The sequence below is a fragment of the Zalophus californianus genome, chromosome 3, assembly GCF_009762305.2.
Source record: "Zalophus californianus isolate mZalCal1 chromosome 3, mZalCal1.pri.v2, whole genome shotgun sequence".
Classification (NCBI taxonomy): Eukaryota; Metazoa; Chordata; class Mammalia; order Carnivora; family Otariidae; genus Zalophus; species Zalophus californianus.
In genome coordinates, this window is record NC_045597.1 from 109,684,689 (window position 1) to 109,710,466 (window position 25,778).

The following is a 25,778-nucleotide window of genomic DNA, read 5'->3' on the forward strand; positions in this document are numbered from 1 at the left end:
TCTAAGGAGTTTACTCTTGGCTGTTATTGACTGATTAATTTTATAGACACTCATATCTGTTAGCAAATAAATATGTAGTCAAATAATAGGAAGATTTATTGAATCTAAAGATATACTGTATTGCTTAAATAAGAATATACATGAGACGCTATAAATTCCTTATCAGGATCCCAGCACGCATTTTTTGATTACCACTCACTGAGTTTGATTTCAGAAATAACATAATTTACAATGTCAAAAGAGAAAAATCTGTAGGATTTCATAAAACTCCAGATTTCTTCCCAGTCATTCAATTGTTATATTAAAGAAATCTGATTAATTGTTAATGACTTAGGAGACTTATGATTTCGTCTTTCTTCAGGGATTTACAAATTAAATGGCAAATATTTTTCAGCTGAAGTGTGTGTTTTACCGGAAACAAAATAGTTAAAATGTAATTTAAGAAATTTCACTGTTTCTCAAGCGTCAGTGCATTAACTCATTCTTAATTAGAAGCAGTAAGTTTACCTTTACATTTTTAGTATATATTTTAAGTTTCTAATAACTGTGGGATGTCTCCTTATACATAGTGAAAATCCTCATCCTTAAAGTGGATATTTATACAGATCACAGGTCTCTGAAGAGTATAGGAGATAATGAGTTAAAAGTGCCCCAAGAGGAGAGTTGAAGTTTAATCCCGGATATTCAAGGATGATATCTGATAGTTAATACTCAGTTTCTAGTGGATATTTGCCTATATCATTAATCCCCTTATGATTCAGTAAAAGTCAGATAACAAAGAGCCATTGCACTAAATTTAGAGAATTATAATATTGAATAAATATTACCCTGTGCAAGAAAGCTTGTAAATGCCTATTTTTAAACGTTAGACTGTGGGTTTTATTTTAAGTTTCTCAGTTAAGATTTTCACTGTGAATGCATACTTGGTATTACCCTTGTTACTAGCTTCTTTTGCCACTTAAAATGTTTCCTTCCTCACAACATTTCATTTGACTCATGAAAGAACATTGCTCATCTTTCCTGGGAAGATTGCTCAATTCCTCACCCTTACTCTGTCTCTATTTAGGGAGAGGATATAAGAAAACACCAACAACAATAACACCTGACAAAGAAAGTGAAATCAATAATGATTATGCCCCTGCCCCTTTCATCTATAAGTATAAAATTTCTAGTAAATTGTTCTCCTAATCGACTTGGATACAACCCTATGGTAGTTTCTAATGGCTCCATAAGAGAGATAGTAGCTTTGGTCAGGATGCCCCAGGTTGTAGTCATAAGTTTCTAATGTTTGTTTCAATAACATTTGCTTTTTGGCAGCTTTTACAGCTACTTAACACTAAATTCCCATTTAGTCAGGAGGATCATTCATATACTGTAATGAATGATGTCACCTTAAATCTTTTAGTATGTAATTGCTAGATGTTATGTTTTATAGCAGGGCATTTGATGGTGTATTTGTTTATGCTAGATTTTATGACAGCGACAGCTGCATCTCAGTGGAGGGGTGATCCTTTCCTTTTAGAGGAAGCTAGTTTTGAATTCTCTTTAAGAAAATAGTTTTGCCATATATGCCTTCTGACTAGGCTGGGTTCCCTGTCATAGCAAAGTTTGAGACTGGGAATTGTGTTGCAACTAGTTTATTTAGGAGGTAATCCCAGAAAGCCAAGAATTCAGTACTGGCAAGAGTGAAATGGAGAAAGGAGAAAAGACAATGCAGGGCCTTTATTGAGTTGCTCATAGAATGGCTGGATGCTTGTCAGAATTTTCCACCCAAGGATTGACAGGACAAAGCATTTGTCCATCAGCTTCTCACCTCTTTGGTTATGGTTGCCTCTGAGATGAGAAGGTCCATAGACTCTGAATATCCATGGCAGAAAGTGCAAGATAAATCTTGAGCCAAGATACAGTCGACACAAAGGGATTTGAAACCCACACAGAACTGTTTACACCTGCTGCAGCTGGAGTCACAGTAAAGGCAAGAGGATGTAAGGCAGGACACAAGAAGTATTTGATTCAGTCCTCCTTGGAATACTCAAATTGACTTGTACCTCTGGTTAAGTCTTGTCCATTGTAGAGTCTTCAAGATGGTGGCTGGGCTCCATCTCTACAAGAAAACTGATAAAGAAGTTTTAGTGGAAAAACTACATTCTTCTATTCCATCAGTGTCTGAGGCCATATTTGATATTCACCATCCACCCTCTCCACCACTCATTCTAAATTTTTCTCGGTATCAGTCAGGCCTGTAAGTTGTGTTTGCCTCATGAGGTAAATCAGACCTTCATACCTGACAGCCCTGAATTCTTAATTTTTTGACATTGCCAGACTCTGTTCACTGCACTTGAAAGTTCACTGCTTTCTCTAGGCCTGGAAGCACCTAGATACAAATCAGTGAATCTCCTGAGTTCCTGAATCATTTCTCCTGATCCCATTGTGCAGAAGCTGCCTGACCTCTTCATTATAATTAGGGCCAATTATCCCTGAGTAGAGTAGCTATTTGGTTTTCCTGCTGGCCAACATCTTTAGTATCCACTGTCACCAAGGAGTGGCTATAGCTTTAAGTTCAGAGATACCATTACTAATCTGTGCTAGAAACAAATCTATTTCCCATCCCAAGAACAAGAATTTTTAATCCAGCTGAAGTTGAAAAACCTAGAAGCATAGATGCTGCAAATGGGTTACTAACAGGAGCAACTCCTACTTCTACCTCTTGGTCCTTGGATCTATGTATTCTGGCTACTGGGGACACTGTGACATGTTTCAGATGTTGATCAGTGTATATACTGCACTTGGAATATAGCAACCCAATCAAACAAGGTCTTTTCCCCAAGCTACTATCTTAATTGGAGTAATTCTATTATTTTATTAGGTTGATTACATCTATTAATGTGTTATTCACTAAAACCAGTGGATCCCAGGATCATGTGTCCAGCATTGTACTCGCTTCACTTCCCTGGTTTGAGACAATGTTGTGAATGGTCCTCTGTTGCAAAGTTGGGCACTCTTAAAACTATGGAATGGTGGGGCAGGCAGAGGCATCATAGGCAGAGAAGGCAAACCCGTATCCAGAGCTGATGTCAATTCCAGTGAGGATGAATCACTGTTCCCCCAAGGATGAAAAGGGTCTGTTACAGTCAGTTTGCCATTAGGTGCACCTGGTTGGTCTGCTTGAAGGGCTCAGGGCCTGCCTCTGTTGCTAGAAGACTGAGCAGTCAGCAGTGGTAGGAGTTACATCAGCATTGGTGAAAGGGAGGCATTCTGTTTGGATGTGTGCATAGTTTCCATCCCTGCCACCATGGCCACTCCATTCATGAGCCCATTTTGCAAGTTCTGAGTGGCTAAAGACAGAGGCTGGAGGAAACTTTGACTGATTAAATCATCTGGTACACTGACTTACTCTGGTAGACATTACGACATTAAGATGAAATACAAAGATCTACATGCTCTGTGCTCACTCCTGTGAGTCTACTGACATTTGCCAGACTTCGTTGTCTCTAGTCTTCCAGATCATCTGATTCTAGGCCTCTGACTGACCAGCAAAAGCATTCTCCACTTTCTAGAAATCAGTCTATATCCTTACTTCAGGCTACCCTACTCCCTATAACTCAACTTTATTGCTTCTATCCCTTCCTGAGGATTTCTCTTCCCCATTGTCCTAGAGGGTAACCCCAGAGTGGGCCCTTGGTGTACCTACAGTCCATTTTTTGGTGCTCACCAGCATATTTGAGCCATCCATGAATCAGGCTTCAGCTTTTCCTCTTTCATCAGCTGGCTTTGAAGAACCCCCCATGAGGCCATAGGTGGAATCTCAGAGAGAGGCCCTGGTAAAACAGTGATAGATAAAATAAAAGTTTCAGCCATATGTTCAGGTAAGTTACTTAGGCACTCTGGACCCACTTGGACCAAATTCTGAATACAGCATTTCCATCCATGGGTTGCTTCCCAAAATTACATTTCTGTGGATTTGGCATTCCCCATCTCATCATGGGAAGCTGAAGTTATGTAGTCACTTGATGTACTATGATAAGGTACTCAGTCTCTATTCTGACCCAATAAAAGGCCAGGAGCTACTTAACAATGGTGATGATTTATTTACTATAGGAGGTAAAGCCTTCAGAACCCAGAAACATTTGCTGGGAAGCTTGTATTGGACCCTGACACAAACTCCATAGCAACATGATAATCTAATTCTTCATTGAATTTTCTGTCATAAAGACCTGAGTCAAGAAGTTCGCACCATAGCCTGGACTTGCCACAGGCACTGATAAGTTATGGATAACCACCCTGGTGTACGAAAGGCATCCAGAAACAGGCCTATTGCCCAATGTACTGACTTACCTGGTAATGTAGGTCCAGGACTTCCGGTTGCATTACTATATGAGAATATTCAAGTATAACCCAGATTCCTGATTCTAAGCAAATCAATACTTGTTGTAAGCCATTAAATTTTGACCTACTTTGTTACAGAGCAATAGCTGATTGATACAAGTAATATGTCTACAAATAAAATTCAATAGCTTGATTTTCATGATAAATGATGACAGATTTGAAAGCCAGTTTCAACCTGCATAAAAGGCTTTTTAAAAGGTTATGGAACCACAGTTCATGGTGTCGGTGTCTAATTATTAATGACCAAGCCCTGGCTCCTTACAAGGTTGTAGAGCAAATGTAGGTAGTGGCATTTCATCTGGTCATGTGTCTTTTCTATTACACAGTTTGTTTATAGAAATAGATGCCTAACAAAGTTAAGTTCCAGGAAAGATGCCAGGTTACACAGAACCATACCAGAGTCTTAGAAGCACTTTGGGCTTTCACCCAAAGTTTTTGCAACATTAGGTGGAGGAAACATAATTTGGCTTCAGAAGTTACAAGGGAAAAAAATGACAGCAAATGCTCATGGAACAGCATGTTCAGAGTCTTCAAGATAGTATCTTTCTTGGCTTCTTAAAAATCAGAGGGTTTTTATGTCTATACTAGTTTTTAAAATAGTCTGGACCAACAGGATCCAGGGTTGTCACAGGTCATTGCTAGGCCAGCAACCATAGAGGTTCTAACCTAAAAATTGAGCTGTAAGACCTAAGAGCAGATAGAGCTACAATGGGGAAATCTAAATATAACCAAAACGTTTTGGCACTTCAAGACTTTCTGGGAGAAAGAAAAGAAATTTGATTTCTGTGCTGCTGATGGAAAAGCTCGCAAATGACCTAAGAAAATGATCCTTGTCATATTTTCATTGCAAATGATAATTTTTTATTTGTTCTTAAAAGTTGAAAATAACCCTCCATGTTAAAAACCATTAGTGAAGAAAAACATAAAGACCACATTGCTTTGGCTTTTGAAATTAAAGATTCTAGCAATTTCTTTAATCTTGAAAGATGTCCGCATCGAAAGTGTTGTTATTATTCCTGAGAATTTTCAGACAATGTTTATTTGTGTAAGGCAAATATACAATTCCCATAACTGCCTTCATCAATATGATTTTTAGTTTCTTTATTTCTTCCCAAAACGTGTTTATTTCAAATAGGTTTACTTCCAAAAATGTTTAATATGTTTAATTTATTGATTTCTTTCTGGAGTTTTTTTCCTAACATAATTAAACCCAAAGACAAGCATAGTATATTCATATTAAAGCTGCATGATATGATGATGTCTTGGATTAAAATTTTATTTGAATTATTTAATTAAATTTAAAAATTTTAATAAGGTTTATTATTTCTAAATCTGTGTTAGGTTAAATTCAGGAACAGAAACTGATGAAAATCAGGAGATAAAATTATTCAGTTACATCAAAGCCTAGGTTTTAAATGAAATGATACTTTTATCATAGTTATTTTAGAAGTTGTGCGTTCAGTTATTACTTTTTCACAGTATTGAGTAGAACTCCAGAATCTTGGAAAAAGTCAGTTTTCAAAAATGTCTAATTTATGTTTAAGAAATTAAATAACACTCAACTATTTCCCATTTATTCCTATTATGTCCCTTGTTTCACAGTTTATTTTATTTTATTTTATTTTATTCACAGTTTGTTTTAAATCAATTTTCCCACCCCATATAAAATGCCATTTTGATAACACATGTTACTTTATCTTCTAAAGCCAAGCAAAATTATTTTTTTCCAGTGTAATACAAATCAAATCATGAAAATGTCTTTGGAGAAAGTAGCTGAGATATTTTCAAACACAGGATCTAAGAAAGGAACTAATACTTGGATTATGCACTTACTTGCTATTGGTGAATCCTGCTAACTTTTCTGGAACACAGAACAGGGCATACTGAAAGTGGTCAGTGGTTGCCATTGTAAGGAATTAGATGGCTTTTACAAAAGACACTCTTTGGAAATGTTATACATCTATGATTGCTAATTCATGTTTATTTCTTACTTTGCTCACTTAGCATATGAATTTGTTAAATTTACTTATTAAAGGGGAAATATTTCTGAGAGTGTAATAATTTTCTAGTTCAATGAATCCAACCTGAATCAGAGGTAGGGAGACATTAGAGGGACCACCTGTATTATATTACATAAGGTTTCCACTGTATGGACAAAATCCTTATACTTCATTTTTTCCATAAACTTTGCTCAGTATTCACTCACATTTCCAAACTAATAAAAGAGATATAATAATTTAATGAAGAAAATTTTAGTGGAATGATACAAAAGACCAAATATCATCAGAGTTTTGATTTACCAAAATTAAACTGATGTTTCCTTTATTAGCCAAGATAGGGTAATTAACTGTTTAGGAACAAACTTCTGTTGTTTGGCTCTACACTGTCTTCACTCTGAGTTCTATGTTGATGGAATAGCGTCTCTCTGAAATAGATGGCAGACTACATGCTGGCCTTTAAATCTCCTACTTAACATATGTCAGGTCTGTCTTCATTTCTTGGGACTAAGGGAGTCAAGAGTCAACAAAGCACAGATGCAGAACCCTCCCATATGCAGGGCCTCTGCAGGGAGAGGTGTGGTATACACGGTTAACTAGTAATAGACCCTACCACAATCCTGGCACAACTAAATACTCAAATCACCTGATACAACCTGCTCAATCTAAATAAATGGTTGTTTTTGTTATTTAAATGGAATAAAATTTCATCAAGCCATTCCAGAGATGAAAGCACATTTAACATAATTTATTGTGTACTTGTAATTGATGGTAACATAATGACTCATTTAAAAGAACCATTCAGCTCCTTTAATAAACACTGTTGAGTATGAAACTAGAGTTCAAGTTATTAAAAAACACATGTCAAACTGCATACCAACTCATATCTGTTTTAAAATTAGTTCAGAAGTGTTGAGAACTTAGAAAATTTCCATCAATAATTATTTAAGCCCAAGTCAGATGCATGACTTATGAGAACTAAAGGTCAAATTTCAGGGTGAAATGCTTTCTGAGGATGACAAAACTGAAGTAAGGGTTGGAAAATGTTTGCGTTTAGTAACTGACTGGAAATAGGTGTATTCCTTTTTACAATGGTGAATTAATATATGTCTTACATCATCAAATAAGTGTGTGTTCTAGTGATAGAAATTTCTATATCATCTTTTAAAGTACAAAGTGTATACATGTTGTGTCCATATTGTTATACTGTCAGGAAATGATCTGCTAAGAAAACATACCGTAGAGCGCTTTTGTTGAAAAACCAATTATTTTCTGGAATACACATATTTAGCATGGGAAATTATGATTGTTTTCCTATCCAGTTGTATGAGTGATACCCTTTTGGGGTCTATACTAAAGAGATAATATTAGATGGGATGGAAGAAGAAATGAGGGCTGTTAATATAAATTGTTCAGTAGCAAAAAGAACACATTTTCTTTGGGAAAAAAGCCATCTATATTTTTAGCATGAGGCATAAACCTCATTTTTAATGTTCTAGATTTGTTACAACAAGTAAAAACTACTTTAATTTAGCAAAAGTACCAACTAATGTCAGTGAAAAATGATTGCAATTCAACTGTATGTATGTAGCCATCAAGGCAAAGTAATTTTACAGAGTGTAGGGGTTTTTTTCTTTGAAAGCATCAGTTTTAAGTCCTATTTTTCTAATGTAGAGCATATTGGTATAAAACAAACAAACAAAAAGGCCCTCAAACAAAAGTCCCAGTAAACCAAGTTGCAATTAGCTGCCACTCCTGGGAAATATTCTAGTATATGTTGCTGGCACTTGAAAAATCTACACCTTCAGAGGAAAGGCAGGACAATTCTGTCAAACAATTAAACTGATTGGAATTCCCAAGAATGTGAAAAAACAAAATGAGTCCTGTGTTAGCAAAGAATGGCAAATAGATGTGTATACGGCTGTGAATTGGAACAGAAGGAGTAAAAGATTTTTTGCATCTTGTACAAACCAGTATTCTTTTTTTCTTTCAAGCAAATGTAATGCCAGTGAGGTAAAAACTCTTAGAGTGTGTGTGTGTGTGTGTGTGTGTGTCTGTGTGTGTCTGTGTGTGTCTGTGTGTATCTATATATGTATATTATGTGTATATGTATATATGTATAATATATCTCAAAATCTAGATTCAAAAATGAGATTAAATGACCTCTAAAATAGCAATAGAATGGCACGCTTGGTTTTCATATTTTCAGATGAGCAAGATGGTTGTTAAATCTATGTGAATGTACATTTGACAGCCAAGTTGGTTAAGGTAAAATATGGGTATGTTATCATCAAGTAATTTTGAAGATACCAAGAAGGGAACAAATATTTAGCTTAAGAGTGAAGTAGAAAAAATTGGCATTTAAAGACTAAATCAGGACCAACTCTGATATTTATTGAAAGAAAATTCTCCGGTGGGGTGAAAAGGAAAGACCCTGCTGCATGCTGCCTTTCCTAAGCAAATACATTTCAAAGAATTGTTAAAAAAATTTTAGAACATCTTAGATTCTCCAGGAAATAAAACAAGCTTTCTTATTTAGGAGGCTACATGTTTGGTAGACTTCTTTGAGCAAGAGAAAGTACTATGTTGGACATGTTTCCCATGCGAAATATTCCTATGCTAACATTTTCAAATATGTGTTCATTATGTTCACATGCTCTAATTTATATAGAATTATTATTATATTATTTCTAATTTATATAGAAATCATAGGAGGTGATGGAGGAGTTTATGATGTTGATTGTAATACAATTATTTTACAATTGTATACTGATCTCTGAGGTGATGGAGAAATTTATGATGTTGATTGTGATAATGGTTTTGCAGTTGTATACTGATCTCTGAACACATGAAGTTGTGCATAGGAGATACCTACAGCATTTTGTCTGTCATAAAGAAAAGAATGAATGAATCATGACTACTTTGAAAGGTCGGTATTAGTAGATGTATAACATCCCATACAGTTAATAAACACAGTATTATTATTTTACAAAGACATTATAAACTCATTAAAGTACTGCTTCTCAAACTTTTCCATTAATAAATCCCTAAAGAGAGAATAAAAAGGTCTGAAATGCAGAGACAGCAGAGATAAAGATATAGATTTACGGATCTTAAGGATTTCAGTAGTATTAAGCACAGGAGGCTGAACTTTTTTTTTCTTTTTTGCCATCAAAACTGTCATTGTCATCACATATGAAAGAAGTGAGTCTCACCGAAGTCATGATCCTTAGAGTCAACATGCTCATCCAGTTCTTAAATTTCACAATCTCCACGATTTTGTTTAATTTTTGTGTGTTCCTTCACTGCTGATGGTTGAGATTCTTGAGCTTTGAATTAATATCTGCTCCTTCCTTATTAATAAGGTAAAATATGAATTACAATTCACCCAATCAGATTTTGACAATTTTTCTATGAAGATAAATAACAATATAATCCAGGAATCAAAAACTCTGATTTGATTAGTACACTCCTTCCGTTGAAAAAAGCATCCCAAGTCATTTTCTATACATTATGAATTTGGTTAAAAGATTTTTTTAAAGTCAAGCAATTTAGAAAATAGTTATCATTTTTTACCACTTCACTGAGCACACTGAGAAGATCCAAAGGAAAATATCCCAAGCCAAATTATTCTCAGTGAATGACACTGTGGTTGGGAGTATATTCAGAATACAGGCTGGCAGTCCCACAGACCCACCTGTTCTATTGATAAGTGTACCAAAATCCCATTACATGCAAATATCAATAACTTAAAGAAATTTTCCACAATGAGGTGCAAATACTTTGTTAATAATTTATAAGCACTCCTCTAAGGAAATATTAATCTTTGTCTGTTACGTATCCTTTACCAACTACAATACTTTATTTGATTTTTACTTTGCTCAAGATGTTACTACCCAGATTTCAACCTGGTGTAGACATTTCTGTTTTGCTTTGGATATGATTTCCTTTGCATTTATGCTTTAAAGTAAAATCCTTACCTACCCTGAGGTCAGTTACTTTTCATCTGTATTGCCTATTTTTGAAAGGATTTTGATATTTTTAGACATTTAGCTATTTGATCCATTGGTGCTATTTAATTCATTCATAATTTATTCTGGTGTGGAGTGTGGAGTGACCCATCTAGTCAAACATGCAATAATGCCTTTTTGTGACTAATGCATCCTTCTCTATGGTTTTATGATGTTTATCTTTTATCATATATTATCTTCTTTTATTAATAAGTGTATTTCAGATACCAATTCAATTTCTTTGACATTGCACTCAATATTACTGTGTTCACTATTGTAACCACATAATTTACTATAGTTACTGCGGGAAGATCAAATCTCTTCGTTAGCTTTACTTTTTCAAAATTATCTTACTATTGCTCTATTGTCTTCAGGTTGTTAGTACAGTAGGAAAACAGTCTGATTTTGTTCTTTGTAAGTAACCCGTTTTACCGCCCTGTTTTTATCTTTATTCTAGAAATTAAAAAAAAATCTTATTGATTTTTCCACTACTCTGCTAGTCAGAGTCAAACTACTTTAATGCACAGTCAAAAGAGTTTGAGCTCAAAATTACTTTTTATTAATTTCACGTGACTTATGATCCCGTCAAGTTGTCTTTTTTCATCTTCAGTACATCTACCTTTCTGTGAAATTGCTACTTCCTCTCTATTTTTCATGTGTATCACTTTTATGTCAAAATTTCTCCCTTTGTCTCATTTCTCTGTATTACACATTGCAGAATGTTTCTCTCCATTGTTGATTCAACTTTGTGCATGTAAGTTCTGATCTTTTCTGCCTCTAATAAAGATTTTAATTCTGGAGTCTTGCTCAGTCTCCCTGCCTTGTTTCTTACTGCTGGCAGCTGTTTGCACATCTCACTCTGTATAAGCAGCCCCTAAAGCATTTACCTTCCATTTCTGGCCATATAAATGCCACCTTTTTTTCTTCCTGAGAAGGTAACACAGGTACATACCTATGGGTTATAGTTTCAGAATATCTTTTTCCACAGATATATTTCCCTGTATTCTTTAAGCATTGTTCCCTTCTTCCAGCTTGCAGACTCTCTTTATAGGACTCAGGCTTTTATATCCTATCTTACAGTTTTTTTTTTTTTTTACACCTTCAGTTCCATTTGAGTGCTGACCAACTCACTCTCTCCCACCTCTAAGTTGAGGGAAAATCAATGCCGGTTATCCTTGTCTATGTTCTGCTAATAATAAGGAGATAGATTTATTTGTGAGAATTTCAGAAATAGTTTTTGGTTCTTTTTTTCCCTGAATGGGGGCATGAATCTATGATCATCTAAAAGAATAAACCATTTCGTGGCTTCTTTTTAATCTGCAGTCATTGTTGATTTTGCTCATCAAGTAAAATCCTGTGCTAGATCTTTTGCCTCCCTCGAAACTGATGGTGGCAGGAAGGAAACGATGGAGTAGGAGAAGGATGTGAATAGTCCTTGTGGCCCCAGGAAAAAACTCCCTTTAGGAGACACAAGTCTGATGATCACAAGACTTTGCAAGGAGCAGTGCAGGCCAAACCATATTAGGGAAGAAGAGTCAGCAGGGATTTTCTTAATATCCACACTTTTTCTTTGTGTATTATTCTGCTTAAAAGATGTAGCAATACATTCACTGCTAATCTCAATACAGATGAACTGTAAAGTATTTAAAGATAATTATTACCAATCTCTGAGAGATCACTGATTGATATCCTCAATTTCCAGTGCTACTAAGACTTATCTCTTCTGTATTTTCATGAGTGTTTCAGTAGAAAAGTAATAATTGAGTACATATTTAACTACCTGATCAGTCCTGATTCTTGCTTTTAATAGGCCACTTTAAAAAAAATTTAAACTTAGCCATATCTAATGGAATTTCTTTTTGTTTTGGGCATTGTGATTTTAAAATTTGACAATGGAAAGATAATGTCGAATGTTTTTATTTCATGTGTTCAAGTAATTGTCTAGATTTCGAGCTGTGTATATTCATTGTTCTTGTGTGTGTCAATAAATTTTTTAACTTAAAGATTTGGTTAAAGAAATTATTTATTCTGTTTTGTCTACACGACCACTATGTTTGTAGAGCTGGTGTTATTTTTAAATATTTCCACTTAAAATATTGCTACATTGATATTTTTGTCTTTAAGTTATTGACTTCCAGAAATGAAAGTAATTAGGTTGGGATACTTTTGTTCAGTAAAACAAATGATAAAATGAAGAGATGAAAATAAAGCAACAAATTCTACATAGAATCTTATATATATTTCTGGAAAATTTGATGGTGGTATTTGGTAGTAATTGCTAATAACTGCTTTATTTTACAGTATAAGAGTTTTGCCATAACTCTGATTCTTAATAATAAATGTAGAAAAGATCCACTTATTCATTAGATGAGATATACTACAAATAAAAAAATCATGATGCATATCCTAAAGCAGCAAATTATATGACATTTTTTAAAAGATTAGATATTTCAAAATGAAGGTTAATATTTTATTTGTATAATTTTTAGTTTTATAAATTTTCTCTTCTCATCTTATTCTTAAAATTACTCTTTAATTAATTTTAAATGCTAGTCACTTCCAAATATTCCATATTTTATTCCTATAAAATTTTATCCACTTAATAATTTCCTCTCTATTTATTGCTAATTTATTGCCTGCTAATTCCAAAGAACCTAGGACAAATTCTGGCTTATTGTCAGGAGTTTAAAGTTTTTCAATGAATAAATATATTTTTTACCTTTTTTCTGGAATTTTAACAACTCTCAGATTACATTTTTATTGAGGTGGAAGCTTTAATATAAATGACTTTTCCAGAAAAGTAGTTTTTCAACATAGTCACTACACATTTTATCGTGGTCACTGTTTAACTTTTAACCTCAGATTTTATGTAAAATGTTCTGTGTATCTTTTGTTATCTATGTCTGTTAGAGGAACACCTCACTTTGTTAAGTACTCTGCTGTTTAAAAATCAATTCTATACCATGCAACTTTGCAGCCTTGATGAAAAGTGGCAAATGCATCTCTTTACTCCTTGTTATCTGTAACTAAGTGAGTTATCTAAGCCCTGGCTGGCTTCAAAATCCAGAATTTTAGCCATACAAAGCTGTCTTTAATAACTAGTTTGTTTTCATAGAGGAAAAAAAATCCAAAGTACTACATTAATTTTCATTGTTGCATTAGAACTAGTTTTCTCTGGTCTTCTCATCTGTCCTTCATTAAGTCACATTCTGTGGTATAATGTTGCAAGTTTGGAAATGCAGAAACAGTTCAAGAAATTGATTCTATTTGTTCTTTCTGTTCAATAGACCTTTGATCTGAAATGTTCAATGGTGCCTGGCTGTTCCAGCAAGCCACTTTCAAACCATTGTTCGCATTGTAATAGCCTTGTTATCAGGTTGTATGAATTAATTCCATCACATTAGGAGGAGGAAGTTACCCTCGCACAGCACAATCTAATAACCGTCTCGTGTTACTGGCCAATTGATTGGGTAACAAGACGACATACCACATTTATAATTCAGTTGTTTTGCAAGGTGGTCTTAATTTCAGAATTTCATAATGGCAATAATAAATTTTGATTTCCCCAGGACACCTTGCCTAACTGGCTTTGGGACCGTAACAATGTATAACTGAGAAATGTCACAATGAAGCAGGCCACCACTCTTGGTAATTCCTGAATCAAGAAGAAAACCCTTCTGCACAATGAAAGAACCACCCACAAACAAAAGCAGAAACCACCCACACGCTAAAAGGCTGAATCTGTGGTGCAGCGGGGAGAATACTTAGAAGAAATATCAGACTTCCTCAGGCAGCTACTGTCAAACCTTAGGCAGAGAGGAGCTACTGACTTGAACTGCTAGAGGAAGGGGAGGAGATCCCAGGGCCCCCCAGGCTGACCACGCCGTCCCTGAACTATTGACACAATGGGCAAGGGAATGCAATAGCATGTTGTGTTAATGTCTACATCACATATTGTTGACCTTGGTGTTGGTGCGATGCAGTTAGACAATTAATTTGAAGACAGTAATTTAGAAACTGTTCAAATCGACATATTAACAAAATAATTGTTTGATGAGCAGAATCTATCTCTCTGTTTGATTAAGTTCGTATATGTGAAAACAGGCCCATTTATTAATTTACTTGCTTACTTCAGAAGACCCAGTGAGCAGATTTTCTCTAAGCGTCTAGCTCTTCAGGGTTAGCAGCTTGATGACCTGTCAGTTCCCTGCTTTGCTGTGTAAGGCAGCCTCCCGGTCTATTCCTTATGATGCAGTTGCTTGAACCCAGCATCCTCTTATCTACCTGTTTGCTGTGGCCATACTCTTGGTGATAATGTGTGACTTCTTTAAAATGACTGATAAAGCCCTCTTACTCCACTGCATGTTTGTTTGATGTCCCAGTGCTGAACCAAGTCCCTGCCTGGCATGCCATCACATTGCCTTTCTTCCGGTTCAACCCCTATGCATCCTTTACAATAAATTCTCAGAGCCAGAGTGGACGTTGCCCACCTCTAAACTTCCGTACTGCATATGACCTTATAAGGGTTGGTGTAGAAATTAAATGAGATAACTTAGGAAGAAGGGCCCCCACGCCAAAAGCATTCACTAAGCTTTAGCTCTACTTATGAAGACCATTTATCCTGCCCACCATTCCTAATCTCATTATTAACCTTTACTAAACACTATCGTGAGGGCTCAGCACTCTGTTGAATACTTCACTTGTATCATCACTACTCCTCACCGCCAACCCGCCGAGTCTGTAGTTTGGTCTGTTTTCTAGTTAAAAAGGAGAAAGGGAATTTATCGGGCGTGTTAGTTAAACTTTTCCAATTTTATGCAGCTCTTATGGCAAAGCTGAGGTTTGAACTCACAGGTTGCCTCTTCTGCCCACACTGCTAACACTCATTTAATCTTGCCTCTGGAATGCTGGCTTTGCTGTCTTTTCACATTATTAGTATTATTAATCCCGTTTGTTAGACACTTTGTGCTTACCATTTTATGCGTATCTCCACAGACCTATGCATCCTCTCTCTAATTACACTTTACACCTTTGGAAAGCACGGGCCACAGGTACTACTATTCTTTCCCCCTTCCTTCCTTCCTTCCTTCCTTCCTTCCTTCCTTCCTTCCTTCCTTCCTCCTTCCTTCCTTCCTTCCTCCTTCCTTCCTCCTTCCTTCCTTCCTTCCTTCCTTCCTTCCTTCCTTCCTTCCTTCCTTCCTTCCTTCCTCCTTCCTTCCTTCCTTCCTTCCTTCCTTCCTCCTTCCTTCCTTCCTTCCTTCCTTCCTTCCTTCCTTCCTTCCTTCCTTCCTCCTTCCTTCCTTCCTTCCTTCCTTCCTTCCTTCCTTCCTTCCTTCCTTCCTTTCTCTCCCTCTCTCTTTCTTTCTTTCTTTTCTTCTTTCCAATTTCTTTTAGTGCCTGACATGGTGTCATGGCTAGTGATGCTCTAAAATCATGTTTAGTCTTCGTTTAGTATAATTTTGTGTCTCACTGAAACATTGGCTCAGCATTAGGCACACACTGGAAATGAGCAAAAACTTGGAGAGTGGCTAGAAATTCCATCACGGGAGGCTAAGCCAAGCCATCTTATCATTCTTCTACTTATTCGGATGCTTCATATTTCTTAGAGTTCTTTGTAGTTTGTTTGTGTTGTTTTGTGGCTTGTGTTTTGATCCCGGGGTTTATTGAAATACTGCCTTAGACCCTTTTGAACTTTTTTTGCTTTTTCCCCTCTAGTACACCCTGGGAACCTAAGGGTAAAAATGAATTCATTCTTACCATTCGCTTTTCAAATAACAAGCAATGAAGTAGTTTATTTTTCATTTGTTGTACACTCCTTAATAAGAAAAAATGAGCAGTTTCATTATGTAGCATTTGTTGCATATTTGTTTAGTGTAACTGGCAGACATGGCTTGTTTACTTTTTGAAAAATGAGTATGAGTTGGATAGATTCAGGAATTCACACCAGGACTCAGAATGTACCTCTCTCATCTGAGACTTACGTATGCTCCTGCCACATGCATGGACTGTGTCCCTGAGTATTTGCACAGGTAGAATTTTTGAACCTTAAGCTATCAGCCATCTTTTGGGCAGCTGTCTCAGAGAACTATCAAGCAGTGAAACAATAAGACAATCCATAGATAATACTGTCCTGCTTTGTTTATTACATTTATCTATCTATAGGCTAACTTCGAAATTGGCCACACAGACCTACACGGTGCATTGTGGACATAGCGCACATTTTTATCAACTGGATAATCTTCAGATTATTCTCTAGGTCATTGATATCCTCAAACTCTTTGCCTCCGCATCCAGGTCTTTCCATTCTATTCTCACCAGCTTCTGTAGGGCCTTTTCCTGCCCAGTGTGTTCCATGTGATTTATTTAGGGAAAAGTACACAGAACGTTTTTCTACTCTGTGAGGAAACTTACGTGAATACTCTATGCATTTCTGGCTTCTCTCAAACCTTGTGCTCACCCGTCTCAGTATTTCCACACTGGGGATAACAGCAGCTCTGAGACTTCGTCAGGAGTAATGACATAGAAATAACTCTGAAAACAACATGTTCTAGTTTGTATTAGTGACAACTCAGCTATATAGAAAACCCCATATTCCTAGAGTAAATGATGTAGAAATTGTAACTCATGTAGAAAGTAAGGACCAAAATACAACAGTTCCAGGGGTGGTTAATTCAATAAGTCAATGAGGGCACAGTCATTGAGAGCATTCCTTCTTCTTGTTCTGACATCCACTTTGTGGACTTGTCTGACTCATGCCCGTGAAGACCTGGCAAAATTAAGCAGACTAGGGGACTTCTTCTTGTACCTCTTGACGATCAAAGCAGCCTCTCCCACATGGCCTCTGTGTGTGTCATGGACAGAACCACTTATATGCCCGCCCCTGCACTGTGACAGGAAAGAGAAATGGATGTGCTAGGACTGACAGGGAGGAGGACTGGCTGCCCCATAACTGGGGTTCCATTAGCCAAAAGAGAAGAAAATGACTTTTGAGTGGGGAACAGAGTACCTATTAAATTAGTCCCCTCTTCTAGACTCTGTCCTTGGCATTATCTCCTCTCCTATGTGTTTCATACCTGAATGTCTAATTACCTGGCCCAAATGCAGATTTCCTTCCCTTCACTACTGGAAAGTTCCATAGTCCCTCGGATATTTCTATTCTGATACTCACAACACACATTCAACTGTTTAAAAATACTAAATTGACGACGACAGCAATTTAAAAATACAAGAAATCTTATTCCTTATAGTTTAAAATAAAAATAACCTCTAGCCTTTTGGCCCAGAAGCCACTGCTAAATTCACAATCACATTTTGAGATATTTTGTTCTTTGTACCTAGCACGGCTAAAGACTTTTTGGCCAGACTACATGTAGGATGGATTAAAAGAAGGCAGATTTAATATACATTGTAGGTGCTCTTTTTACTCAAATAGCAGAGAATTTAGAGCCCACTTATTTAAGTGCAAATGCTGCCTCCTACCTAAGTCACTTAATCAGGACACTTTAATTTCTACAACTGCTAAATTCAGATAATAATACCTGCCCCCTATCTACCTCTCTGGGAAGCTGGGAGGATTAATTAGATAAAGTATTTAAAGCTCCTCAGAGAGAAGTGGCATATGTAAAAGATGTTATTATTTCTAGGGAAGAATGAAGCAGTGTCTCTTTTATGGACAGTCCATACTTTTAGAATTTTTTTCCTCTTATTCATTCAGCTGAAGTGCCAATTTGGTTGGATTTTAATTCATCATGTGAGACCCTTCTCGTTCTCAAGTAGTTGTGCTTAAAGAAAAGATTGTCAAGTATTGCCTTCGATGACGGGGAACAGCCTGTGATTTTTTAGTTTCTCTGCATATTTCAGAGCATTGCCTTGCAAATTGGTCTATATGCCAGAATCCGGTTACATGTGCAAAGACAAGTCACGGCTGCATTCAAGACCATGACCTGGGCCAGTTTTTGAGGTCACACTCAATCCTGATTTCTCCCATGAAGCGCTTGCTAACACCAGCGGTTCTCCCTGATTTTTCCCTCCCCGGGAGCTTAGACGGCTACGAGTGCCTTCACTCTTCAGTTTAGAACCTCAGTTCTCAAACCCAGGGCATCTGAGTTCCAACCGAGTCCTGTTTTGAATACACCAAATTGTTCAGAGGTTATTCAGCTTTGTGCAGGAGGAGCGAAATCTCTCCCACCCATTTACAATAGAAATGGGCCAAGTCAGATCAGAAAGAAGACAAATTCAGAGCATAATCTTTATTCATTCTCATATAAACCTTGTGAAATAGTTTACATTTAAATATCTTTTTTAAGCAATAAGTTTTCCTATTTAGGTCACACAACCCTATCTCTCATTTGCTTCTATAATTCTCCCTTTTTAGTTATACACTGAGAATGTCTCCACTTGGTTTCTTCTCTACTCCTTTTTACAGAGGTTTAGCTGTGCTTGACCTTTACGTTGTTTTATTGGACACTGAACACCTCTGTTAACTCGAACAAAATTCAGTTAGCAAGTCCTTGTGTGTTTTAATGACTGCAACTGTGGCTCGCTGTTGACAAATCTGCATCCTGTCAGGGGCACAGAAGCTCATCAGAGATGGAGCTGAGCTACTTTCCCACAGAAGGGTGGGAAGCAAAGAGTCAGGGAGTCTATTACAGAGCTTGGGAGGTGGCTGCTCTTGGGGACCTCAGTGTCAGCCTTTTGACAGCCTTGAGTCATTCACTCTGCCTAGACACAAATTCAATCTATGATCCTTCATACCTCAGAGATTTCCTTCCAAGAGAAGGGGTACCTACCAAATTTTATCTGAATCTGTTTTTCAAATTTACAGGCTCTTTGAAAACACTTCACATTTCTTACTTTCCTCATCCTTCTAGTTCTAAAGGAAAAAGAGAGAAATGGGCCTCGGGTTTTACTCAGCAACTAATCACAAACTCATTTAAGCGGCCAGCCTTCATGAAGTGAGCAACTCAGGAGGAGAATTCTGCAAGGGAGGATGTAGGGAGCATGCTGCCAGGAGCAGGGAGCCCGCGCCCTTCCACCTTACCAGCAGCAGGGAGTGGAAAAGAAAATCAAGGGTCAGGTCGGGTCTGGGTCCTCTAATCCCATGGAGATACAATAGAGGGAATAAGAGACAAGAACCAAGAGAGGATAAAAAGGAGTGCTTTTAAGAACTGGTGACACCACCCTTTAACTTAGGTCACGTGTTAGACCCTCACCTTTTGGATCAGACACTCCACCTTTGGAAAGCTAGAAATGAGAGTGTGTGAGGATGAAGCTGGCACGGGAGAAGGCAGAACGTTTCTTTCCCTCTTGTGCTAAAGTGACAGGCTCTGGTGATGCCAGCTTCATTCTACCCCCCAAGCACTGTGGGTCTGTAATGGCTTCTTTGGAAGCATTCCAACCAAGAGGGATGCCAAAACTAACCCAAAATGCTAAGTTTTAAGGATTTGAGCAAGGATTTACTGAGTGGTTTTGAGAAGGTTTTGAAAATCAAATATGTCCTTCATATCTACCTCCTGCTTCATGAAAACATGAATAATTGGACAATTTGTAAGAAAGTATCCACACTTGAGTTTTTGATATAAGAAGATGGCACGTGTAAAAAGAGCACTCTCTTTGTTGTTGTTGTTGTTATTGGAAGAAAGAGAACGTTGGCAGACATATTTGCAATAAAAAAGTAGTAGAGTTAATTTATATTGTACTTACTATACACTAGACTCTAAGAACTTTACGTTTGTTTGCTGATTTAACCCTTGGAATAGCTCTGATACAATGATTATGCCCATTTTATAGATCAAGAGAAAGAAGGCTCGGAGAGTTCAAGTCACTTGCCCAAGGTCATAGAATTAATAAGTGAGAAAGGCCAGGCTTAGAACTAGGGCACTTCATCTCTAGAGTTCTTCATGTTGACCACTCACCTACACATAGAAGGAAGAGAATTTTAAATGCAGAAAATATCAAGTTCTAATTTCAGCTTCTCAAAGTACATAAAATACATATGTAGGAAGAATAATAATCACAAGATATCATTAAGCTATGCTAATATAAAGAGACCTAGCACTGAGATAAAGTCCCTTCTATGGAAAGTCCTAACAACAAGTCAAGATCAAGAATATTAGTCTATAACCTAGTAGTAGGTCAGTATTTCATCTACTGTTAGGATTTCTTTGCAATTAACCGTATTTGCTTAAAAATAGAGACCGGCCTTGTGAGGCTTTGAGACTGCTCACGTGGAAGCAAGAGCTAAATGGCAGTGAACCTGAAAGAAGAGAGAGCTCTATGATCATGGCTCTGCAAAGGGAATGTGGGCCCATAGGAAACAGGCTTGAAAACCCACTTCTCTGAACATTCTAATGAAGCTGCAGATTCATGGATGGTGCTTCATTAGATGATGAAATGGCCAGCAGGCGCCCCAGGACAAATGCGCTTTATTAAATGTACCTTGCGCTTCAAGCACCACGATTTTCACTAGTCCTTAGTGATGGACTCCAAATTTTCTAGTTTCTATTTTTTTAAATCCCCATATTGAGATAAAGAAAAGAGAAAAGCTTCTTACTTTACTCTTTTTTTAATGCTTTTTGATAGATGAACTATGTGCAAGTGTTACCTAGCCAAAAATATTTTTAAAGTTGTCTATGGATCCAGTATTCATAAGCGTATGTAACTCCTTCACTCTCAGACTAGATGAAATTATGATCGATGCAACCCTGTGAGGTTATCATCTAGTACGTGAAAGACTTCCTTTTAGTAGTTCTTAGTTTTAGCAACTTTTCTTAGAGTTCTCTCTTAAAAGCTGTGTTCCTAGTCCTCTCGTACTCGTAAATTTTTGAATTCACGAATCATAGTATTTATGGTATATGTAAATTTTGATTTTCCAACGAGAAGTTGATAGACTTTCAACCTGTCCTCCTACAGAAAAACTGCTATTTCTTTAATAATAATGATTTTAATTGTGATAAAGTAACAATAGGAATACCATTTATGAAGCATGCATCTGCCTGTCATTATCCCGCATCATTATCAGGTAAATATTAATTCCCTCACTTTAAATCTGAGAAAACTAGGATTCAGAGAGGTTAAATAACCTGCCGGATTTCACATACCTAATAAATAGCAGAACCAAAATTTGGACCCACATCTGTCTTTAAAGCCTGGGCTCCACCCCCCCCCCCCCCGACTGGTTAGAAGCCAAGCCTCCCCTCCCCTCCGCCCCCAACTCCGTTCCTCTGCCTCCTTGGCTTGACGTGTGACTCAGAGCTGCCTCTTGCTGATCTCCCCTGGTACTACACTGTATCCAAACCTTCAATACAATCCAGTGAAAACAATCAGTTCTTGTTGGGAGCAGATCATTTTGGAGTATTGATTCTAAATTTATCATTGTTTTCCATGAAAGCTAAGCATAGAGTATAAATTGCCACTCACCACATAAAGTTGATGACTTTCTATGCTCAAATGATTTGACAATTTGTGATTTCACCCCCAGGAGATTTTTTGCTAACATTTTTCAAGGCAAAATATTCAATCCCTGTCCAAAATGATCAAATTTTGCCCTGAAGCAAACTTGTAAATTTTTGCAAGGACTTGTGAAAATTCACAAGGCAAGAGATCAATAATTTCACACTGTTCTGTTCTCACCACTTTCCTCGATGTACACTAGTCTGCAACTGCCAAGATGAGAAAGTAAAAAATTTAAGGGACAAGTAAGGAACTCCTTCACCATCATTTATAAAGTGCTATGTTTAAAATAAAGGTGATCAATCTGTAATCAAAAATTTAAAGAAAGGCAGAACATTCAGTTTAGATAGTAAAAAAATAAGTTTACCCAAAAAAAGGCAAAATGCATATCAAAGGCAAAAGTAATATCTTATTGTATATATTTACATACTCAAAAATGTTTTTGTTTTCTCCCTATTGTGTCTGGCACTTATTTGTCTTTGTTGCAAATGAGGATTTAGGCAAAGCACCGGACTGGGCTTTGCGCTGTTGTTATGCCAAGGTACCCAGACATTTGTTCCTACTCATAATAATAGTAAACTTTTAATTACTCACCTTTCATGTTACACACACCTCTCTTTCTCCCACAATAAAATACACCAATAAATTTGAGCCAATAGTAAGGTAGATTTTTATCATTCTTTCTTTTCAAACTTTCTGTCTCCCTCGGTTTTTTTCTCTGCCTGCATCACAACTGTGAGTATTTTCCCATGCTCAGTTATTGCTCTTTCGTTCTTCTGGTTACCTAATTTCCCCTTCGGAAAACTCACCCACTTTCATAGCTTCAGCTCTGCCTTTACTTGAATGATTCCAGTAATCTCTATCCCCACTCCTTTCCTCCGGTGGAGGCACTAGTCATTTATTTCCAAGGGTTCCCTGAACATTTCTACTTTGATGATTCACCCCTTCTTCCAAATAAACATGCTCAATCCATTTTAGCCCAAACCACCTCCTTCTCCTGATTCTTTTTTTATTTTCAAGAATAGAGACACGTTTCCAATCACTCATACTTGGAAACTCGGACCAGGGCACAAGGAGGGCAACAACTCAAATATGTTCCAGAGCCAGGAATTAATTTGCTGGGTTAGAGTAGGCCAGGCTCAGCTCCTTGTCCTGGGAGCCTTTGCCCCTTTTTACTACTCAATGCCACCTAATGGTCACCACATAGAAAAGCAGGCCCAGCTTTTCCAGATCCTGTTTTTTCCAAGGAAAACATAAGTCTTGATTTTGTAGTGAAATCTTTCAAATATGTTTAGATGCTGTTAACTGTTAAACAAAATTTAACTCCATAGAAGCCACTGGAAGTTTGTACGTGAGCATGTCTATCCCAAAGGCTGTCAATTGTGACCATTACACAGACATTGAGCTAATAGGCAACTGGAAAAAATATAAATAAGTGAAAGGCAACTGTGAGAAGACCTTGGCCCCGTGGTACAGTGCTCTAGAAAAACGGGCTCAACTAACTTAATCAGCAGGATAACGGACATTGAACCAAAACCCATAAACCTGAAATTAAAAATCACACATTCTGAACCATTGAGCGCATGATATATGTAGCCAGAAACTATAAAAGGTGATCCTGATTCTTCAAAATAAGATGCAGATTATATTTTTTTCCTTCAAGTTTCTTCTAGGCTTGACAAATTTCCAACCAAAGACGCAGATTTCAGTGAATATGCTGTCCACATGTCTCCAAGTCTTACTTCGTTCTTTTAATTTGTTTTAGAAATAATGTACATTTGGGCTTAACAGAGTTACTGTAATAAACTTTTGGAAATAAATTTTACAGATTTCTCATGTTAGACTTTTGGAGATTTATTCAAAAATATATACTGTATTGATGACATAAAGCAATCTGAGACAAAATCTCTTAAGACATCCAAAAGACATGTGCAGATGAAATTAAACATGTATAAATTCATCCAGTTGTTACTTACAAAAAATTAAAAATTTGATTTAATACTTCTACACTTGAGGGTTTTTATTTGTAAACCCAATACTGACTGAGAAAATTAAATAACTGTGGAAGCTTAATTAATTCAATATTTTTTCAATATACTATAAAGAGTATTTTTTAAACATAAAGGAAATGAGAAGTGTAAGCATACAAAAACCTGGTTAAGATTATGTAGATAAACACTCAAACTACCAGTGCAAAGTCCATACTAACTATAAATTAGTTGAGTGGCTGAATAAATAATACCAATTACATTTGGTGTGTGTCCCTTAGAAATAGTGTTTTATCCTTAAATAACTTATTTACCTAGATCAGGTGGCAAATTGATTTGATTAGAAACAGCTTAAGGATGAAAATGGAAAATACATTGTGTGAAAAACTATGGTATAGGGGTTTTTGAATTTTTTCAGAGTTGTCATTGATCTGTATGCATTAATTTTTAAATTAAAAAACATCTATTATTTTGTGAGAAGATGCACATTTTTTTAAATTGAGAAACTAAATTTTGAAGTTAATATAGTATCAGTTTATTGTACTTCAGATTTCCAAAGCACAAGCATTTCAGAACACTGAAAGACTATATTTAGAGTGAGATCTACATATTCCATACAGATGGAATAAGTCCATGAATATATGTTGGTATCATCCTCGCCAGTCCTAATAAAACTCTATCTTTAGTGTGTTTGAACAAGACTTAAGTTATACATGAAAACTGAAACATCAAACCATTATATATACCCTTGAAGTGTAGATAAAATAATTTTGCATCCATACAATATTTTTAAATGTTGACTTTAGCAAAAACTTAAAATTCCCCTGAAATTTAAAATGAAAATTCATGATGCACAAAATTATGAAAGAAAAAAATGTCTTCTCCAAATATCCCATAACTTTTTTGAACAAAATCTCAGTGTTGTGATTTAATCTTCCTCATTTACATTTGCCAAGTGTATATGAGTTTACAAAGTGTTTTCACATGCAGTACAACATTTAACCTGCACAGTGGCCTTCAGCGGAAGTGGTGTTATCATACTTTTAATGATGAGATAAGAGTCTCATAGATATGAATAACCATCTTCATCACCACATATCTAGGTGGAAAAAATGGCAGAATTAAAGTCATAAGCCCTGGTTTTCTGAATCCTAACCCAGAGCTTTTTTTCCCAAGAGATCATGATCAGCTCTACCAACCTCTGCTCAGATCTCTATTTCTGCCATCCGCTTTACATACATATAATAGGTGAGGGCAATGTAAATGTGGTCATTTAAAATTTATGTGCTTCTCTTTTTTTTTAGAGATTTTATTTATTTATTTGAGAGAGAGAATGAGAGAGAGAGAGAACATGAGAAGGGGGAGGGTCAGAGGGAGAAGCAGACTCCCCGCTGAGCAGGGAGCCCGATGCGGGACTCAATCCTGGGACTCCAGGATCATGACCTGAGCCGAAGGCAGTCACTTAACCAACTGAGCCACCCAGGCGCCCTGTGCTTCTCTTTTTAATTTGACCCTTGTTGTATTCCCCCAATGGTCTGAGCATAGCTTACCTAGAATGTGAAATTCTGTTTTGTATCCTAAAAAACTTTGGAAAAGATCAGTCTCAGTTTAATTATCTGGCCTTATGACAAGTGCTTTCCTCCTTTCTCCAAATCCATCTTGTCTTTGCTTGATTTCATTGTAGACTTGAAATTGTACTTGGGACATCATCTTGCCACCCTGAGAAGAACTGATATCCCAGATGTGTCCTTGAAAGCTCAGTTCCAAAACAGAGAGGAAAATAGGATGGGCTTTCGTGGGCTTCTGATCAAGTTTAAAGAATTGTCTGAGACTTCTGTTCTGCGTGTCTTTCCAGGGGAGGCTAAACCTTAGATTTGGAGGCTGCCTCTCTTGCCGAGAGAAGGATGTTTATTGTCCATTTCTGCAAATTGACTTTCTGATCTTTC

The 25,778-nt window shown here is 36.7% G+C and overlaps 1 protein-coding gene and 1 long non-coding RNA gene across 2 annotated transcripts in view; one reads left to right on the plus strand and one right to left on the minus strand.

Annotated features, from left to right (window-relative positions):
- Positions 1 to 25,778, plus strand: part of ARHGAP15 (Rho GTPase activating protein 15) — a 610,094-nt gene that overhangs the window by 131,961 nt on the left and 452,355 nt on the right. The gene's annotated exons all lie outside the window — the stretch shown is intronic.
- On the minus strand, positions 1,683 to 9,736 carry LOC113921002. The gene is made up of 3 exons (XR_003519468.1): positions 9,599 to 9,736; positions 3,713 to 3,818; positions 1,683 to 2,115 (listed from the first exon to the last, which is right to left on the minus strand). It is a non-coding gene; the product is annotated as an uncharacterized LOC113921002 (long non-coding RNA).